The sequence below is a fragment of the Sphaerodactylus townsendi genome, linkage group LG02, assembly GCF_021028975.2.
Source record: "Sphaerodactylus townsendi isolate TG3544 linkage group LG02, MPM_Stown_v2.3, whole genome shotgun sequence".
Classification (NCBI taxonomy): Eukaryota; Metazoa; Chordata; class Lepidosauria; order Squamata; family Sphaerodactylidae; genus Sphaerodactylus; species Sphaerodactylus townsendi.
Window position 1 is genome coordinate 104,225,465 of NC_059426.1, and position 11,150 is coordinate 104,236,614.

Sequence of the window (11,150 nt, forward strand, 5' to 3'; positions counted from 1 at the left end):
TCTTTAAGAATCGTCCCTCCTCTTTAAGAATCGTAAAGAGGAAAACTTTATACTTTTTCAGAATTATAACCTGTCATCCCTCAAAAATTTGTTTCCAAGAATGCATGTTGAACATTAGTGTCCCTTGTGCATAAACTATATGTCTGTGTGTAAAGTGCTAGCCAGTCACAACTGACTGACAGCAACCCAGTAGTATTTTCAAGACAAAAGATTAACAGATGTGGTTTGCCATTGTCCTCTGCATAACAATACATACTTTTGACTAAAAATACTCCATGTTAGATGTATGATGCACTGATCCCCCCCTTAAATACTAAGTCTGTAATCTTTTTTCCTCACTAAGGTACAGTGGAAGCGTAGAAGTGTTGAATGCTGAAACAAATTGTCCCCATGACCCATCCCACATAGGCACACATTTGTGCCCACTAGGAACACCAGACTCCTGTCCATCACCACGGTTAGCTTGGCTTTATCCTCCCACCCATTTCTATTGGAAGCTGCATCTGCTAATGAACAATGGCACAAATAAACAATAAATAAAGAACTGGGTGAACTGAAACACAACTCCAGCAGGAGTAAGCCATTTGAGGGCAAAGATAAAAGGCCATATTATTGTGTTACTACTTTGTTTTTTGCCCTTCTCCAAGACTATTCTGTTTTGTGTCTTTAAACTCCCTTTTTGGTATGCAATCTCAGAGGATAGGCCTACTGTGTTTTGGTGTGCAGAAAGATCCTCCATCAGCTTTTTGGTCAAGTCTAGTGACTGTTCCACTATAATGCTGGCTATATCTTTTACAATGTAATGCTAAGATAACAGAGAAATGGCAAGACAAGGGTTTATTTCTTGAAAAGGTTAAGGTTGCAGCCAGGGGAAACTGAGGTAATTCTGGGTAGAATCCATGTTATTGAAGTAATTATTGAATTACACAATTTCCTTGGGCAGAGGGGAAAACCGCCCAATCCACACAAGTTATTCCAAACATCAGTAATGCTTCATGAAAAACAATATGCAAACATTAAATCGGCCTGTACAAAACACAGGAGTAGAATGATAAAATCATGGGAAAGCAATGAATTGAGAAGTATATTGAGGTGTGAGTAGTAACTGAATGAGCAAAGTGATGTTACTCTAAGCCAAACACCTAACTTAGGCTTGTCCTTTGTTTTGCATTTCTTTTTGATTTCCAGTTTTCATCTTTGATAATATGCTTTTTATTTTCCACATTTCAGTATTATGGACAATGTTTTGAGGGATTTTTAAAAAGCTATTTTAATTGATTTTCTTAATTTTTAATCAAATCAATTTTGTAAAAGATATATAGTAATTTAGTCAAAATCATGACAAGAAATATAAGCACCTTATTTGATCAACATTACGCATTTGAACGTTAGGCCTACCTGGCTGTTTGCAAGAGGGCTTCAAACTCAGGCTTACTGTCTAAAGGTTTTCTAACTGGACTTGTTTAGTGTAACTACACGTAAGCCATATGTTTTCTGAGCAAAGCCATACACATTCACAGCAGAAGAGAACCACAGCAACCCGAGATGATTTTGGTACAACTTCCTTCTTTTTTCAAAGCATTTCTTCTAGCCTCCCAGTTTTATTTTTTCATGGGCATAGGATAATTTAGTGGTATCTTTTGTTTTAAATATGTATGACTTTATACATTGACATTTTTGTTTATTTCTGATCATTGCAAAATGTTGCACTGGAATGTAAGCATTTATTTCCTGCATGGATGTTAATCACTCTAGAAACTGGAAGTGGCAAATTTCTAGTATGTTCTTTCTAACCTGTGCACATATTTTGTGTGTGTATGTTAAGGGCTGTCAAGTCACTTCTGACTCATGACAACCCTATGAATCGATGTCTTCCAAAAATCCTATTTTTAACAACCTGGCTCTGGTCTTGCAAACTGAGAGCTGTGGCTTCCTCTATAGAATCAATCCATCTTGTGTTGGTTCTTCCTCTTTTCTAGCTGCCTTCAACCTTTCCTAGCACTTTTGTCTTTTTCAGTGACTCTTGTCTTCTCATTATGTTACCAAAGTACAACAGCATCAGTTTGGTTATTTTCACTTCTAGGGACTCCAGACTTAAATTGAACCCACGTACTGGATTTTTTTTTGGTGATCCACGGAATCCATAACTCTCTTCCAACATCACATTTCAAAGGCATCTACATTCTTCCTGTCAATTCTCTCTACACTCCATCCATATATAGTACATAGGGAAATGCTGCCAGTGGCATGAAACAACTTTGAACTCTGGTTAACAATCTCTTTCTAGTTCTCCCTTCCAAGTGTAGGTTGCCCTTCTCAGAATACCTCAGTCTAGTCCTTCTGATTTCTGGTGGCAGTCTCCCTTTTGGTTGATGATGGAACCAAAGAATAGAAAGTCCTCAACAATTTCAATTTCCTTATTATCCACCTTAAAGCTGAGTAATTCTCCAATAGCCATTCACCCATAGTCCTCCTTTGGCACTTTCCCCTTTAACTTTTAGCAGTAATTGTTCATGATTTTCTGCCAGTAATGTAGTATCATAAGCATATCTCAAATTAATGTTAATGTTCTCCACGCCCCCCCCCCCCGATTTTTACTCCACCTTCATTTAAATCTAATCCAGTTTTCCTTAGGATATGTCCTGCATGCAAATTGAAGAGATAGAGAGAGAAACTACATCTTGTCTGACACCAATGCTAATTGGAAACCATTCTGTTTCTCAATATTCTGTTCAAACAGTAGCCTTTTGTTCCAAGTACAAGTTGTACATCACAACTATCAGATGCTGTGGCACACCCATATCCTTTAAAACCAGCTTTTCATGATCTGGATTTTCAAAAGTTTTGCTGCAATCTATGAAATAAGCTGATTTTCTTCTGCTATTTTCTCATATGCTCCAGTAACCAACATAAACTTGCAGTATGATCTCTTGTGCCTCTTCCTTTTCTGAACCTAAACTGAACATCAGGCTTTTCTCATTCCTTATATGGTATCAGACTTCATTGTAAGATTTTGGACATCTTTTTACTAGCACGAGAAATTAATACATTTGTGTGAAAGTTGCTTTGACATCTCCTTTTTGGGGAAATAGAATGTAACTTAACCCCTTCCAGTCTGTGGGCCATTGTTTTGTTTTCTATATTTGTTGGCAATTCTTGTCAAGATTTTGATGGGCTCAATTTCTGTGTCTTGGAATAGCTGCATTGATATCCCATCTGCTTGCAGGGATGTGTTTCTTTCAACTGAGCCCCTCGGGGGAGGGCGGTATATAAGTGGAACAAATAAATAAATAAATAAAATAAACTGCCCTTAGCATAACTTTTATTTAAATTTCTAAAACTGTAGGTAGTTCTCTGGTTTCAACTCATAGTTCTTCTAGTTCATGTTCACCTGAACTTAGTAATGCAGATCTGTTCATAACATGGTATTTAAACTCTTCAGAAACATTGTTTAGATTATACTTTGGCATAATGAGTTTTTTCAGCTTTCTTTAATATTTTCAATATTAACAATATCACTGTCAGCAGAATGCATAGAGGTCTTCCATCTTCTGCTCCCAATTATGTAATCTATTTGATTTCTGTACTGGGCATCTGGTGATGTCCATGTATTCAGTTGTCTGTTTGGTTACCTGAAACATGTTTGCAGTGACCAAACCATTGTTCTCACAAAATTCTATGATTTGCCCTCCAGCTTCATTTATGTGATTCTGCTTTATTTTCTACTTCTGTGTTCCAGACACCTATGATTATCAGCACATCTTGTTTAGATGTGTGATCTATTTGTTCCTGAATCGATATTATTCAGTTAGACTTTGCATAAAATCTTTCAATTTCTTCTCATCAGCATCTGTAGTTGGGGCAGAAACTTGAACGATGTTGATAGGTTTTCCCTGATGGATCTGATCGATATTATTCAGTTAGACTTTGCATTAAAGCTCCTTTGCATTAAAGCTGCCTGTGCTACACTTTGCCTTACTATTAACACGACTCAATTTTTTCTGTTTTTCTCACTCCTCAAGTAAAACACTTAATCCAGCCCACTTAAATTCACTAACTTCTGGGATTGAAATGTTTAAATGTTCCATTTCTGTGCCATAGAGAGAAATGCATCTTATTATGACATGCCTCTGAAGATGCCAGCCATAGATGTGGGCAAAATGTTAAGATGGAAAACTACCAGACCACAGCCACACAGCCCAAAAAAACCACAACAGCCAGTTCCATTTTTTATTTTACATTTTCAAGCTTACATTGATTCATGCTTTTCATGTTCCATTGTTCCTATCCGCTTTAATCCAGTCACGTCATGAAGAATAGTGTTACTTGTACTTGTCTTCCAGTCTTTCCCACTAGCTGATAGAGTGCCATCTAACCCTAACCATCTTCCTGCAATATATATTTTTCATTTTGGATTGTCTCATCATAGGGTTTTTGAGGTAAGGGTTGGTTAGAAGTGGTTTACCATTGCCTTCTTCTGCAGGGTTATTTCTAGTGGCAATGCTGTTATCTATGAAAGATCCACCACAAATGTCGCCTTCTACTACTGCTGCTGCCCTTTAAGTATTCCTTTGTCCCCATCATGATTGGAACTTTCTCTTCTGCCAATGTGCCCATTGATCCCTGAAAGTGATGAATGATTGTAGTCTGGTGTCTCAGCTATGAACATTCCATCTTGAGTCTGCTAGGACAGAGTCTAGACCACTTACAGTATTGCTCTCAGTTTTAGTGTGCATCCAAAAGGGATATTTTATGCATCAACTTAACTTCTTGAATGAGTGTTCCAAGTTTTTGACAAATTGAGATCACACAAATGGCTGTTTACCCTACCTGTGCATTAACAATAGCAATTTGGCCCTTTTGTAAACTCTTCTTTCTGCAAATAAAGAAGTGGTGGTATAGGAAGGCCCTATTCTCATCATTATTTCATGTGTTTTGTGTTTTAAAAATAAAGTTTATGTAATGGAAATACAATGTAATTAGACACATGGGAGTTCTGATTTGGAAGTGGTTCTGAAGAATTCTATGATAAAACAAGTCTCCAGCCACAAAAAGCTACATACAGTGATCTGACAGTGTAACATATACAAATCACTTATGTTAAATTAAAGGCAATATCACCACGTTAAAAGCTGTACACTGAAAGCCCTTATGTTAGTTGCTGGATAAAAACAAAACAAAAACGTAAATCTAACCCAAAGCCAGCATTAAATAAACAGACTTTTTCAAAAGGTGCCCAGGGTGGTCATATTTATAAAGTAGCATGTCTCCAAAGGAAAGAGTTCTAATAGGGTTATTGAAAAAATGGCATAATTTCATTCCTGCTTTGTCTTATATACTTGGTGCACATCATATTTTTTTGCATGCATCACTCTTCAGAGCTATTTTGTCATAAGATTAGATCTGCAACTGCTACACTTAAATGAATCATCTTATATTGAAATGTAGGACTTAAATGCATTAAAACTGCAGACATCAGCAAATGGCCTTTTCCTTGCTTTCTTTCCAGCAGAAATAATGATAGAAAAAATACAACTTGATGAGCCTGTTCTCATTTCATACACACAAACAGTCTCTTCAATGCTCAGACCTTTGGCTAATGTCAGCTAGAGTAATTTTGTTGCCTTCAGTAGTTCATTAGCCATTTATATCAGTGGAACCCTTGATCTCTTGCTCCGAATTCCTAATTATAAAGTCATATGAAAAAAGGAAGTGACCTCTGACAAATATATTTTGGAGCAGACACCAAAAATGATGGCTATCTCATTAGAAGATAAGCTGCCTTCCTTTATAGAGATCCTAATCTTCCTACATTGTATGTTGCCTAATGAAGACATGTTTGTTGCCTAATTGTATGTATGTGCGCACTATTTTATTGTGTTGTTTTGTGGGGAGGAGAATGAATGTTGAAACATGTTATACTTGGTTTATTCAGTATTAACTCCAAAGGAGCTTCACAGGCAATGAGACGTTCTGCTCAGCATATGAGAATTAAATCAGGATGGCTATATTTGTAGCTTTTAATGTTCTGTTGAAATTTTATATGGTATCTGATCAAATAACTAAATACAAATGAAATGGCTCCAGTAGCTTTGGAACATGTTCTGTCAACAAACCACGTGGTTAGCTGATACAGATGCAGAGCTTAGTCATGGAGGTGAGATATGAGTTTGGAAGGGTACTATAGGTCAGGGTACTTGGTGGAGAGAGCTGCATAAGATGATTGCAGCATGACAATATAGAACTTTTTCTGTAGCCATTTCAGGCATTTAGACTACAAAAATATTTTGTTCAAACAGTGTGATTTGAGTACCTTTAAAATACACATGAGTAGCGAGCAGGCCATACTCATATATATTTTAAAGAGACAAGCATCTAAAACAGATATGCATATACAGATCCAATGGGATCTGCACATTATATTACTTGGGAATAAAAGTGTCATTAGAAGTGCTTCACAATCATGATGGAATATATACAGTCTACAAATTGGAGGTCTACATTTATTCTTATTCTATATACCAGGTTTCAGCAAGATGCTCTGTGTTCTTTGGCATAAAAAGCTTTTGAGAACCATTTCCTTTTTAGAAAACCTCTTTAAACAAAATTAGTATTCAATCGTGGTAGTTTAGCCATGCTAACAAACTGTATACATTCTTTGAGATCCATTCCTTTATTTCTCATCATTATTACAATCATGCATTTTAAGACAGCTATTGGGGGGGGGGGGGCTAATTAGAGAGAATTATTTCCTGCTTTGCTGTTATTTTCACTTAAAACTCATTCTTACTTCACCTATTGGGCCAGGGGTGGGGGTTAGGGATTATGATTGTTTTTACAATTTCAAGCACACCAGGTCTTCTGAGTGATAACTTACATGTAGCATAGGGTTTGCTACATCCCTTTTCTTGGGATTTCTGTGATTTAGCCAACTATATAGGGGCTATTATCATCTGACTTAGTCTGATATAAGCTCATGGGATGAATAAATGTGACAGAGTACCACAGTCATAGAACATTAACATGATACTGCAACTAATTTATGCAGTCACAATCACACAAGTTGAGCTGTGGAAGACCCAAGAAAACAATGGAACATTTTTTTTGGGGGGGGGGGGGGAATTCTTTCACATTTTTCCCCCAGGCTTTTTTCCTCCAATTTTCCAATGAAAAAAATTAGAAATTTTTGGGAGTACTGAAAAATTTATTTCCTCTGGTGAGCTATCGCCTCTCAGGAGTATGGAGCAGCAACCCTATCCCAATGGGCAAGCTTGCATGAAGGCCAAGATTATGTGAAGGCAGAGTTACATAATCAGGCATTCAATGGGAGTGTGCAAATTCAGAAGGTGGGGCAGCAATCTCCTGTCTGAGCAACTGCCATTGCCTGTCTGAACTGGCTCCAGGAGTTCTTCTGGAATCAAAAGACTTGGTCTGTATGAGATCTTTCACAAGAGCCTTCAAGAGGGTTTCTCCAGACATAGCTAAAAATTTTTTTTTGCCCTGACATTTTTCTTTTGCTCTCCATCCAGGCTGCAACTATATAGGTCTCATTAGGCCTGTTCATATGACTGTGTTTTAACAGGCTCTCATGTAGTTTGATACTTTTCATGGCAGGTTTGCCTTTAATTCCATTAAGGGGCAGGTTGGGAGGACTCTGTGAGAACAGAACACCGCCAACGAGCCACTCATGATTTCAGCAGGTGTTTCTAGATTCCTGAGCCAATAGGAAATTACTGGATCACTTTTTTCCATCCTCCCAGAAATGCCAGCATAGTTAAGTGTTCAGAACTATTTCACAACAACAGAAATTTGGACACAGCTGAAAGATGTTAATAGACAGAGGAAATGGGATGGAACAATAGATTTTATGTAGTTTCATGATCCTCTGAGCATTAATCACCGGTGGGCAGACTGGCAGTTATATAAATGGATCAAGTAAATAAACATAAAAATAATTCAATCTATAGGCTCGCCTATAGATTGTGAACCTATAGACAAATATTAATAACATTCTTCCTTTAGTTCTTTTCAATAAATACCAACATTTCTAAACTAGTATCATAAATCGTTCATGAATACATGTCATATTGTTCATCTATAAGTCTAATTATGTGAACATTTTTATAAATACATATACAATACATTTAGGATTTTTTAAAAAATAATACTTCCTTTTATATTGTAATTCAAAATTATATGTTAGTATTAAAGACAGGGAAACTAAAACAGAAGTCTGCAATGGAATCTTTTTGGGAATATCTGAGGATATGATATCTAGTGTTGACCTTTTTTCTTATATAGTACAATCAAGGATATATCAATGTTGAGCAATAAATACATATTCTCTCTTTTCCTTCCCTCTTCTCACCTTTTCCCTTGTATTTGTTTCTTGTATTTGTATCTGGACTTTTCTCTGAATTTTTAAAAATATTTAAATTAGGCAAATATATGGATAATTCAGCTACATGATAGCACTTATATGATAGCATATGATAGCACCAGACAAATATATGGATGGTTCAGCTACATGATAGCACTTTCACTAACTGGAAACCCTGTTTAGGTGTGTGAATAACAACATTCAGCTAAATAGTACAATGTGAGAAAAATAAACCCCATCAACTAGAATGAGAGACTTTAATTATTAACCGAAATAATTCCCTTGGGTAACTTCTAGATAGTTAAAATTTAAAATATGCATCTGTATACCTAAAAAAGCTTCTAAAATTAATTATCTGCTTATTCTTGGCTATCAAATGCCTGCCTGTTTTTTAAAAACTTGCATTGCCTTTAGAAACATTGAAACTTGAGCTTTGGCAGACATTCAGGGAAAGGGAGTTCCAAAGCTGACAAAAAAGAGTGTCTGACTCATCAAGGGACCACTCTTGGCACACTGTACAGATTGCAATGGAACATTGGGAAGGAAGTGGTCATAAAGGTATGTGGAAGAAGATGAAGAGTTGCCAAAAGGGACAAAGAAATAGTGGGAGGAGAGACAGTGAACAGTATCAAATTAGAAGCCCTCAGCAGAAGAGTAAAGGACATTTGCATGATATGTTTGTTAGTACTATTACCTTTCCCTATCACCTAAATAATTGCAATGCTTTTGAAATAACAAATTGAAGAAGTCCCTTTCTGAATCAGCTGAATGAACAAGAAAAAATGGAATGGAAGAGGTAGGAAAGGTAGCAGAGAGTTTGGCAATTAACATAGTGGTTTTGTTCAATACTGGCAAAGAGGTTCTAGGCTGAATTCAGACTCCGTACCAAGCTTTCAATAATCTTCAGTGCACATGAATCCAGCTTCTTGTGTGCCTGGGTACACCTTGCTTATCCCCACCATTTCTAATTGAATGGAACACAAAGGAATCCTGGTTTAAAATTAACTCTTATTAATTGCAGTGCATGATGTTTGTGAGTTAATTGCAACTAATTGTCCACTTTGTATAATCCAGACTCTAAACCAGTGTTTAATCCCATGTTAAAAACTTGGATTCTGTGTGGAGTGGGGAGGGAAATAAATTACAATTAAGCTGCCCACTTTTTAAATATATGAAATGAGTTTGTTTTAAACTGATATTCTATCATTGTGCTTTGTGCACTAAAGAAAGGTGGATGTAGGAGATGCACAAAAACAGAAGCAAGCTGAGTTCTTTCAAATTCAGGCTTAATGTTGACTTGGTGTGATATCTGAATGCAGCTCTGAAATGTAAAGATGGGGAATTACCATCTTTAGGTGACCTCCCTTAATGGGCCATGGAATTTTCCCATCATTTGTTGAGAAGCATCAGTAGGTACATCAGTAAGTCGCATAACTTTTTAGGGAAATGGGAGCCCTTAAAAATCCCTTAAACTCTCCCCAAAAGAACTCTACAGCCCATCCAGACAATAGCATATGCAAAAAAGGTGCCTTACTCTCAGCACAGAAATGGAGACAACCACTCCTCACAGCCACTTAATAACTGGAGAAATCGCAACTCCCAGGGTGGAGGCAAGCTCAGAAATGGAAATGAATGAAATTTGGATGTGCCACAAAATGGCTTCTCCACTACTAACTACCTCCATAACAATGCCAGCTGTAACTATTATTCCCAAAATGATTCTAGCTCCAGTAATTATTCCCTGAATCGAGTTCCTACTCCACAACAGCAGCAACAAAATAAAAGAGATAGGCCCAAGGAAAGAAACCTTTACTGAATCCCCTCTCGCCAAACACAGTGAGGAATGTGACAAACTCAGGGCATTCCTGTGGCATGAGCTCCAAAACCTGGAGATGACCTGGCTCAGCTTGACCATTCCGTTGGTCCTTACTGCACATCTTGCTTAATTACAGGCAAACTATTTTTTTAAATTATCATTTCTCCTTTGACAGAGCTGAACTCTGCGCAGTCCGAACAAGCCTGGAGGAAGAGTCCTGGATCAAACCCTGTTTTATGTTATTTGCACACTTCAGTGAGAGACAGACATAATATTGGTGTTCCAAGACTATCCCCATTTGGTGTGGCCTTAAATGCTGCATTTCTTCTGCAAAGATACACCTTTTTATTCCCTCTGTAAAAGCAACTCAGCAACCTCGAAAGCCCAAGGAGACATCACAACCCTCTAATGCAGATATTCTGAACAAATGAAACCTTGTCCAAGTGTGGCTGCCTTTGTAATAACAGTGTGCTTACATGGTGGATGCTTGCATAACAGAAGATGAAAAGACATTTTATAACCTCTTGGCCAGTGGACTGAAAATTACCAGCATACCTGTGGCTATCCAAAGCCAGGAATGGAGTCATTTTCAGGCCATGGGAAGCTTCTGTTTTGCATCTTCATTCCTACTTGGGAACCAGTTTCCATTATTTGCATAGACATGACCCTTTCCTGAAGCAAATAAAATTCAAATACATTAAGCAGTTAGTTTGCAGTGTTAAAAAAAATCAGAAAAAAATCAGAGAAAGAAGAAGAAACCAGAAGAAGACAAAACGAGGAGGAGGAGGAGGAGGAGGAGGAGGAGGAGGAGGAGGAGGAGGAGGAGGAGGAGGAGACGACAAAACTGAGTGTCAAAATATTGTGGAACTTCCAAAAACAGATAAAGGAAAGATAAAGTACACCAGACATAACAGTGGCTGAAAAGAAAAAAGTGTGGATAAGGGATGTTGCAAT